This window comes from Triticum dicoccoides, chromosome 7B, assembly GCF_002162155.2.
Source record: "Triticum dicoccoides isolate Atlit2015 ecotype Zavitan chromosome 7B, WEW_v2.0, whole genome shotgun sequence".
Classification (NCBI taxonomy): domain Eukaryota; kingdom Viridiplantae; phylum Streptophyta; class Magnoliopsida; order Poales; family Poaceae; genus Triticum; species Triticum dicoccoides.
Window position 1 is genome coordinate 774,579,573 of NC_041393.1, and position 8,711 is coordinate 774,588,283.

The window sequence follows — 8,711 nt, forward strand, 5'->3', positions numbered from 1 at the left end:
AGGGGGGAAGGCGCCGCGCGGGAGTCACGGGTTTGGCCAGGGGAGCACAGCCGCCCCAGATCTGCCACCGAGAGACGCACCGACGCGCGTACGGAGCGGCGAGCTGACCGCCACGAGGGTGGCGCATGCAACGGGCCAACTGGGAGACGACGAGAAGCCCCGCCCAGCGCCGCTGCCACGACGGAGGCTTCGCATGGTGGTGGCCTCCGGGCTCCGGCTACGGCAAGGGGGAGGAGCTGGAGATGGGTTTGCTGGTAGCGGCGCACTCTCGGGGAAGCGGCCTGTGGGGTAGTCGCCGGGGTTTCCAGTGGTAGCTTGTCAACAGTCGCCACTCGCCAGGCCGGCTGGAAACAACGGGTGCTCGGCAGGGACGCGGGAGCGGAGAGATGGAGAGATAGAATAGAACGAGAGCGGTGGAGGCGGAGATGAATGGATAAGCCTTGAAGCATGGCCTCTCTAGAGCGAGGTACACATGATGGATGGTCTACGTGTCGGCTTGAACTAACGAGCGCTATTTCTACTAGCTGATTGATTTTTTTAATCCCACACAAAAAGGAGGACATGCACAAGACATTTTTTCTGAGCAAATGCACGTATTTGTACTAGAACGAGAGTATGTGAGAGAGACGCATCATGAGAGAATATCATTTTTTTTCTTGCGTTTGGGCCCAAATAGTGAAAAGAACCATTAGGATTGAAATATAATCTTACAAATCAAAAAATCTACAGAATCAAAATCATTGGATTCAAATCATTCGATGATTCTATAAAAATCATTTAAATGAATTACACTGTATGTTTCTTCCTAAAAGACTATTTCATGCATTACTATTCTTCCATCCGGTGGTAGTGCAGGCCTTAAATATGCCCCAGTAAAGGACATTGGGGTGGCCTCTTCGTATCAACACTCCATGATCCAAAAAAAGATAATGCAACTCGTGGCAACACACGCGCATATGCACCTCAGAGAGACGAGGTTAACCCTATCTTGGCGTTTATCACAGTTGGATATGAGTGGACGCGTAATGGCAAACAAAGTAGGTTTTTGTTAGAATAAACCTTGCGAGTTCAGTAGGTTTAGAAAAATTCAGTTGGATTTCACTGCCATGGCAATTGTTTCGGTATTGTTATGTTTTCTCTATCGGTTTTGTCAGTTAGCATGTTAGCGAGATTAGCTCAAATGTTAAACCAACATGATCGACTCATGTGCCCTACTGATCAGTTTGTGGGATGGCGTCAGCGTTGTGGATCATAGTGGCCCAAAGTCAGGGGCAATGAGCCCGTTTCCTTCGTTGTAGCTTCGAATATTTCAATGAAAGAAAGCAGAACAACTGCAGGATTTTAAGTAGGCTAAACTTTATCGTTCACCTTTGTCCGCTAGCAGTTGATACATGATTGTTTTTATTTGCCCGTTGCAACGCACGGGCATTTGTACTACTAAATATGTAAAATATAAATCTGATGAGTAAAATGGCGCGGCGGTTACTATTCTGGTGTGTTAGTTCTATGGGGTCTTAGCACGACGACTTCACAACTGTCTAATGCAACAAGGTTTACCCGGCTCCGGCGAGGAAGGGGCGATGACAGCAGCGCGCCTTCGGCTCGCTTCATTGCTTATGGTCGTCGCTAGATGGTCTACAAATTTATATGTATTTTTTTTTTATTTATAGTGTTTGTTGTACTATCATGATTAAAGATAAATAGATTAGAATTTTTTCCCGCAAAAAAGCCAAAAGAATGCATATAGCCAGTATTTGTATTAGCTCAAGGACTTCCATTGTTTTTCTAACATTTGCATGTTTATTTCCATAAAATTCGTTTGGTTCGCAAAACAAATAGACTATTTAAGTTTTCATTTCTACACGCTGCATTTGTCCATCGGTGTTGGCCGGTGGAGGGGCGCACACGGGGTCACAGGCAGGACACTTGCTCTTGCACTCATCATCCGAAAAGAAGCATGGACTACCCTTTAGATTCCGGCAGCAAAAACAGGTTTCGAGATCGGGCTCCTTCCCGCGGGTACATTGGCTCTTGACGCAGAATTTTACAGTAAGCTTGCTCTCGTCCAATGAGGTTGCGTTGACGGCTACCAATGTAGCACCGGCACGATCAAGTACTACATAGTTCCTCCTTCCAGCCACGAATCGACCTGTTGCATCAAACAAATGTTGCGTGTTCGTTAGTAATATGATACGTACAAATATTCTCGTTTGCATCAATCGAAATGGAATTTGAATGGATAGGTGGTAACCTCCTTTTCTTTTTCTAGTAAAAAGAATGGTAGTATTGGTGTTGATGAGGTATATGAGTGACGCATACTTACACTGTACGATAGCTGCGAGGCATCCGATGAGGAGCAAGATCGTCACCACTGTTATCTTCATATTGGATCGATCTTTACGGCCGGCGCAACTCTACGTGACGTCAAAGATGAAAGGACGTGGGCATAGCCCAGTGGTTGGGGACGCATGATTGTAAACCTAACGACCAGAGTTCGATCCACGTCGGGGACGAATTTCTGGAATTCTCATGAGGGATGCTTCTTCTATATCAAGAAAACCGTGGGTGCTAGTGCCCATGGAGTTTCATTTTTTTTTTCAAAGATGAAAGGATTGTGTGTGAGCTGATGGTTGGAATGGTGGAGATCTTTCCTCGCGCTTGGATATATATAGAGGCCATTATATTTGGGGAAGAAATCAATTAATGGCTAATTGATTTGCAGATCGCACAAACACAATAGTAAATTGGAGACGCCCAATTTATTCTGTTTACAAATGTTGTTAAGTTACCAAATGTCAGGTGCTCAATCAAAGGGAGCTTAATTAAGTTGCCAAATGAAAGGGTTTTTTTTTTGGACCAACAAGTTGCCAAATGTAAGGTAGTACTCCATCCTTGTTTAACGTAATCAATGGAGGTGGACGCCGCCGCCCTCAGCACCGGGGCGAGCGGTTTTGGCGCGAAAGCGAATGGGCCCGCCGAGTCAGCGAGACGCCGCTTCGTCGCCCTCATCACCTCGGTTTCCGCGGGACTCAATGCGAAGACTGCCGCGCCAGTCAGCCTCCATTGATGCCTCACGGGCGGCGCAGTGAATGCTTCGCGACGCGCCTCCAGCCACTTGTCGCCCGGCATGCAGCCCGTCGCCGCCCTGTGACGGCTATAGAAGACGACCTCCGCGTCGGTGGACGCCACAACTCTCATTTCCCCCCTTCCCCGGCGTAGATAGCAATACTCGCCTCTTCCCGCCGACGAGAAAGATGGCCGAGAGGTACCCAGGCAACGGCGCGACGGCGAACGGCTTCGGCCGCCGCCACCTCCAAGAGCCGGAGGCGCGCCTGCTCTACGAGGCCGAGTACCCGGCACCCCCGGACATGCGGGTGCCGGGGACGTGGAGGCTGAGCGCCGGCAGCGTCCAGGTGCCACTGGTGCCTGAAGGGGCGGCGCGGCGGGCCGAGATCGCCCGCATCCGCTCGTCCCTGATGGAGGAACAGCGGAACGAGCCGCGCTATGCCGCCGACAACCACGGCCTCTGGAGCATGTACTTCTAGCGTCGTCGCGAGGAGCAGATCGCCTCCACCAACGGAGTCATCCCGCGGGACCGCCTCAACGCCGACAGGCAGCGCGAGTGGTGGGCCGTGCCCGGCCGCACCCTCGAGGCCGTCCTCGGCCACATCGAGTGCAACACCGTGCCGCGCCTCGAGTACCTGCCGCGGCCGTCCTTCTCTCGCCACTGTGGTAGCTCCTGGACGCCGCGGCGGATGGAGCCGGGGTCGTCCTCGTCGTCGGGCTCCAGCTCGCCGGCCGCGCTCCGCCCCGTCAAGCCCTAGCCGGAGGAGACGCCGCTCTGGCGCCGCACCAGTCAGACTAATAAGATGACTAAATAAGCTCTAGAACTGCCTATGTATGTGTTTCTGTAAAATGATCTACCTCACTCTATTATCTGTGATAAATTCATATTGCATTATGTTTGTAGCTACATCTCGTACCTATTCACTACTAACATCGCTACTAACTGACTTCTTGCGCCATTGGCGCAACCGGGTCATCTAGTGGTATCAGAAGGAAAGGCGACATGGCAACCCACCGGCCCTATAAAGGAATTATAAAGAAAGAAAGAAAGAAAAAAGTCGGCATGGGGATGTATTTGAGTTGGACCGTGGGAAACCAAACTCGATCGACGGAAAGCAAAGATCGTCTTCCAAACAGCTGGACCCTAGCAGTGTAAGGCCTAAGGCTGGTCATAGTGGGGAGTAACTTAGACTAGTAACATGCATATGTTACTAGTCTATGTTACTACCTCTATAGTGCATAGTATCATATAGTAGTATCATAGGTGGTCTCATTTATTGCCATGCATGACACATAGTAGCATCACAATTATTATGTTACGGTATCTACCTATGTTACTATAACCATCTCTCTTCTTTAATTACCTGCCACATAAGCATGTTTGCGAGTCCCAAGTACATGTTACTACTTATGTTACCCCCACTATGGCCAGCCTAAGTGCCGCTTGGTCATCTTTCTTTCTTCCGACGTCTTGTGCCGTACGTCGGCCTAAGTGCTGCTTGGTCATCTCTACTCCTTAGTCTTCACGGTTTTATTTCGCTGGTTTTTTTCGTCTGGTTTGTTTCCGCGCTCCTCCCACCCCGTCTGGTTTTATTTCGTCCATTCCATCACACGTAAGGAAAAAAAATCAATCCCTCGATCTATTTCCTAAGCCGATCGTCAGGACGCCCTAGCCACCAGAACCCTTCGCCACCGCCGAGATCCGAGAGGAGCCGCCGCCACCGAGGTCCAAGAGGAGACGCCGCCTCCAGGTCGTCACCGAGGTCCGCAACCGTCGACGTTGAGGTCCGAGAGGAGCCGCCGCCGCACTGTCTTCCTCCTCCGCCAATCTCCGAGTCGCCCTACTCGTGGGCCGCCGCCGCCGCCTCGCAGAACCCTAGGGCAGGGCAGGGCGTGATCGCGTTCGGGCAGCGAGGAGCGGCGCCGGCGCTTGTGTCGCCAGTAAGCGAGAGAGGAAGGGAGTGACGACGATGTCTCCGTGCGAGGACAAGGACTCTGCCGCCGCGCAGGTCGCGGCGACCACGGACGTGGAGCTGCTGAAGCAGTTTTGGCACAACGAAAAGGCCGCTGTGGAGATCCTCCACTTCGACGCCGCCCTCGTCTCCCGTACCCTATGGCCATTGGTTTTGTCGTCGTTCTTCACAATACTGAATGATTCTGATTCTTTACGACCTGTGCTGAAACCAGGAGGAGACGTTCGATGACTTCAGGGATAACGGCATCGACGACCTGGTGGTTTTGCTGTACCAGATGGAGCTCGACCGCACGCTCTTCCTGCTCTGCTCCTACGGTCATACATATGCCTCCACCTGCAAAAGCTCAGCTTGAATTCAGTGTCTGTAGTCTGCACCGCACAGTGGTTCTGTTACTCACTGAAATGTTGCATTAGGCAATTAGTTGACCTCATCGTGCTGCTGTATGTAGATTGAACTGGTTGTAACTCCGTTCATTCTCTTCCTAACAGTATTTTGTCAGCCACATTGGACTAATCTAATGCATTCGAATTGCCTTGGTGTATAAAAATAACGATATAGGCTTGATGTGTACAAGTGCATAGCTACTTATCTAGCCTAATCTGACTGTAGCTTATATACTTAATCTTTTTATGCACACTATTTTAGCCAGCAGCAGATGTTGGGCACTCTGAGGTATGCAAACCTTCTCAGAGCAAGGGGAGCAAGAGTACCGGTACTGCATTTCTTATATTCATCGCTCAAAATTCCCAGAACTAATCTTGAGCTCTTGCTTTGATACAGAACTAATCTCGAAGGTGATAGCCCTGTTTCTTCCCTGTTGTAGATCAACCGTTCTTATTTCTTCCTTGGAGCTCCACTGTTTTGGATGAACTGGACTAACCCTAGGTAATTGATTAATTTCTTATGGAAATAGAATTTAGATGAGAGTGAAATTGAATTGGAGGGTGCTTAATTCGCTGTTTGTTTCTGGATGGAGGCTGCATTATTTTCTTTAGGAGAGAACCCCTTTTCCATAGTATACTCTGTAGTCTGTACTTGATAAGGACACAAATCCCTCTCAATAGTCTTGCAAGGTGAACTCAATTTGTTTTTTTTTTGTGCTTAATTGTGTAGAACGTATGAAGGTTATCCACGAGGTGTCTCAAGGTGAACTCCATGGTACCTGATCAAGTGGCTGCAGGGAATGGTGTATGCTCACAAGGTACGTGATTTAGCTGTGCTTCTGACTATATGTGTGCTCATGGCCTCATGGGTTCTGATATAGCTGTGCTGGCTATATTTTGGTTTATACAGAACAATTTGTTTCACTCAGACAAGAATCCCACGAACCATAATGTGGCCTTTAAGTTTCAGGTACAACATTCTCTTCTGCTCTATTGCGCCGTGTGCTCCACCCCTGTACCGTATGATTCGTGAGTTTCCAGTGACAAAATGTGTTATATTTGTAGAGTCGATGCTTTAGGAGAGGGAAAAGCAGCTGCCCACGCAATGGTTTCCAGTTATAAACCAAGCCATTTAAAAATGATCAAGTAATGAAAGAAATATTTCATGGCTGTACCTATTTCCTTCGTGGGATTTAAAGGGTTACTAGCTAGCTACAATTGGACACTTCATTTGTTTGCTTTTGAACTAAGTTTGATAAGGCCTATGAAGTCCTGTAAAAAAGGATTCTTATGATAAGCGTGGAAAGCAACTTCTGAACTTTTATGTAGATATTTAAGTGCCAATGCCATATTTTGTTATAACACAGGAAAACCAACTTTTGAGGCCACCAATTTACCTTGGATGTTGCATGTGAATTACTTTAGCTAATTGTCTTGCCGTCGAGCTTTTAGTTGAAGTTAACTGAATTTCTTGTAATGACATTTCACGGATAATACGATCGACCCAACTGTTAGCTTTAGGATGCTTTTTGGAATCGACTCATGAAGATGATGGCTAGCCTGCACGAACATTTGGAGCTTCTGCATAAATGATGCAGATAGTCTACAAGAAAGGTAAATAATTATAGGGAACACATGTACGTTGCTCCCACAATATCCAGTTATTGTCAGCTAACTTGCTTGTGGGCCATGCCGACAACGACAGGTGGATGAAAATGCAGCTCACCGACGGCGATTGGAGCACCGACGTGGGTGAACCAGTGGTTGGACACCGCCGGCTCGACCTACTTCGCTAGCAGCATCAATGAGGGTGTGGAGCTCCTAGCCTCCCGAGCCCTCCGTGGGGCTTGTCTCGTTAGGCTGCCATGGTTGCAGTATAGAAACCCTTGCTGCCATATACATGTCCTTTTTTTCCTCCCCGTCACTTCCGCGGATGAAAACTATAACAAACTCCTCTGCAAACATGCGAACTATCGGCCATGGCTTCCGTCCTCGGAGCCCAGTTACGTCATGTACAATCTTACCGGCTGGCATCATGTACAATCTTACCAGCTGGCATCATATAGTTATCACAATGTCACTTTTTGATATGAAACTGTCATATTTTTCAACAGCCATTATTAGCTGATCATCTTCCCACCTGGTGTTATAGCCCTGCACATATCTGAAGGCAGAGATGGTCCATGAGTGACCGATTGATGAAAGCTTTCATGGCTATTTCAAAATAGACCTGATGTTAGGTGAAAATATTCATCGATGGTTCAATGAAGATGCATCAAATTTCATTTTGTAGTTTTGCCTGTGGAGGTGATTATCATTGAAAAGCATTATTTAATGGATGTTACTTGCCATCTCGGATGGCTCTTTATATTTTCAAAATTGTTTGTAAACCATGGATGGGACTTCATTGTCTGCAAAACATGGATTAGACTTATTTCGGCATAGGCAGTACGGAAATTCACATGATATGCACTGTACTATTGCTTGCTCTTCAGCCAATCATTAATATAGTTCTTTTTTTATGCGTCTCTGTATCTAACTCTTACGCATTTTGCCAGTATATGTTATATATGCATAAAGTTTGTTTGTTCTCTTTTAGTAATTATGCGGATCATCAATATTCATATTAGATGACACAACATTCAGTAAGTGTGTTAATCCTAATAAATCATGGACGGTTGCTGATTCTAGATATTGATAGAATGGTAATAAATTACACCGTAGAGTAATATGAGAGTATTTAAATTTTGATGAGCCGTCCATGATTCCGGCACAGTACACAGGCTCTTTTAAAATATCGACATTTCTCCGGTTTGCATTTTTTGTACTGAAGTTAAACCTATCCAGTGTGTTCGTGAACCTGAAGTCGGCTTCAGTATGTATCAATTGGAAGTCGGCTTGTGTGCCTCTGCCTGTATGTTTACATTTTGCAAACACAGTTTATGCCTGACATTTGTGTCTCTTTATTTATGCAGAACTATTCTAGAGCTAAGGCATCAGGTACGCTTTAGATAAAGACTCTTGCTCAACGTAGTTCCCATGTAGTGTTAAATTCCAGTGAACTATATCTCACCCCATGCATGCTGCCTACCCCTTTGTTGCAAACACAAAGTTGCAAGAGACCATATCGATTAGTTTTACTTTTTTACTGACTGATTGGTTCATGGATTAAAGATGGACTGTAGGAAATTGGGAGTTGTAGAAGGAGGAAAGGAGAAGAGAAGAGAATATAAGAGAAGAAAGAGGACTTATTTCACTGGATTCGCGGCTGTTTGATTCCTTTTTG

General features: G+C 47.0%; 1 long non-coding RNA gene across 1 annotated transcript; it reads left to right on the forward strand.

Annotated features, from left to right (window-relative positions):
• Positions 1 to 5,294: 5,294 nt before the first annotated feature.
• Positions 5,295 to 7,041, forward strand: LOC119336329. The gene is made up of 4 exons (XR_005162366.1): positions 5,295 to 5,927; positions 6,156 to 6,243; positions 6,336 to 6,395; positions 6,941 to 7,041. It is a non-coding gene; the product is annotated as an uncharacterized LOC119336329 (long non-coding RNA).
• The last annotated feature ends 1,670 nt before the right edge of the window (positions 7,042 to 8,711 follow it).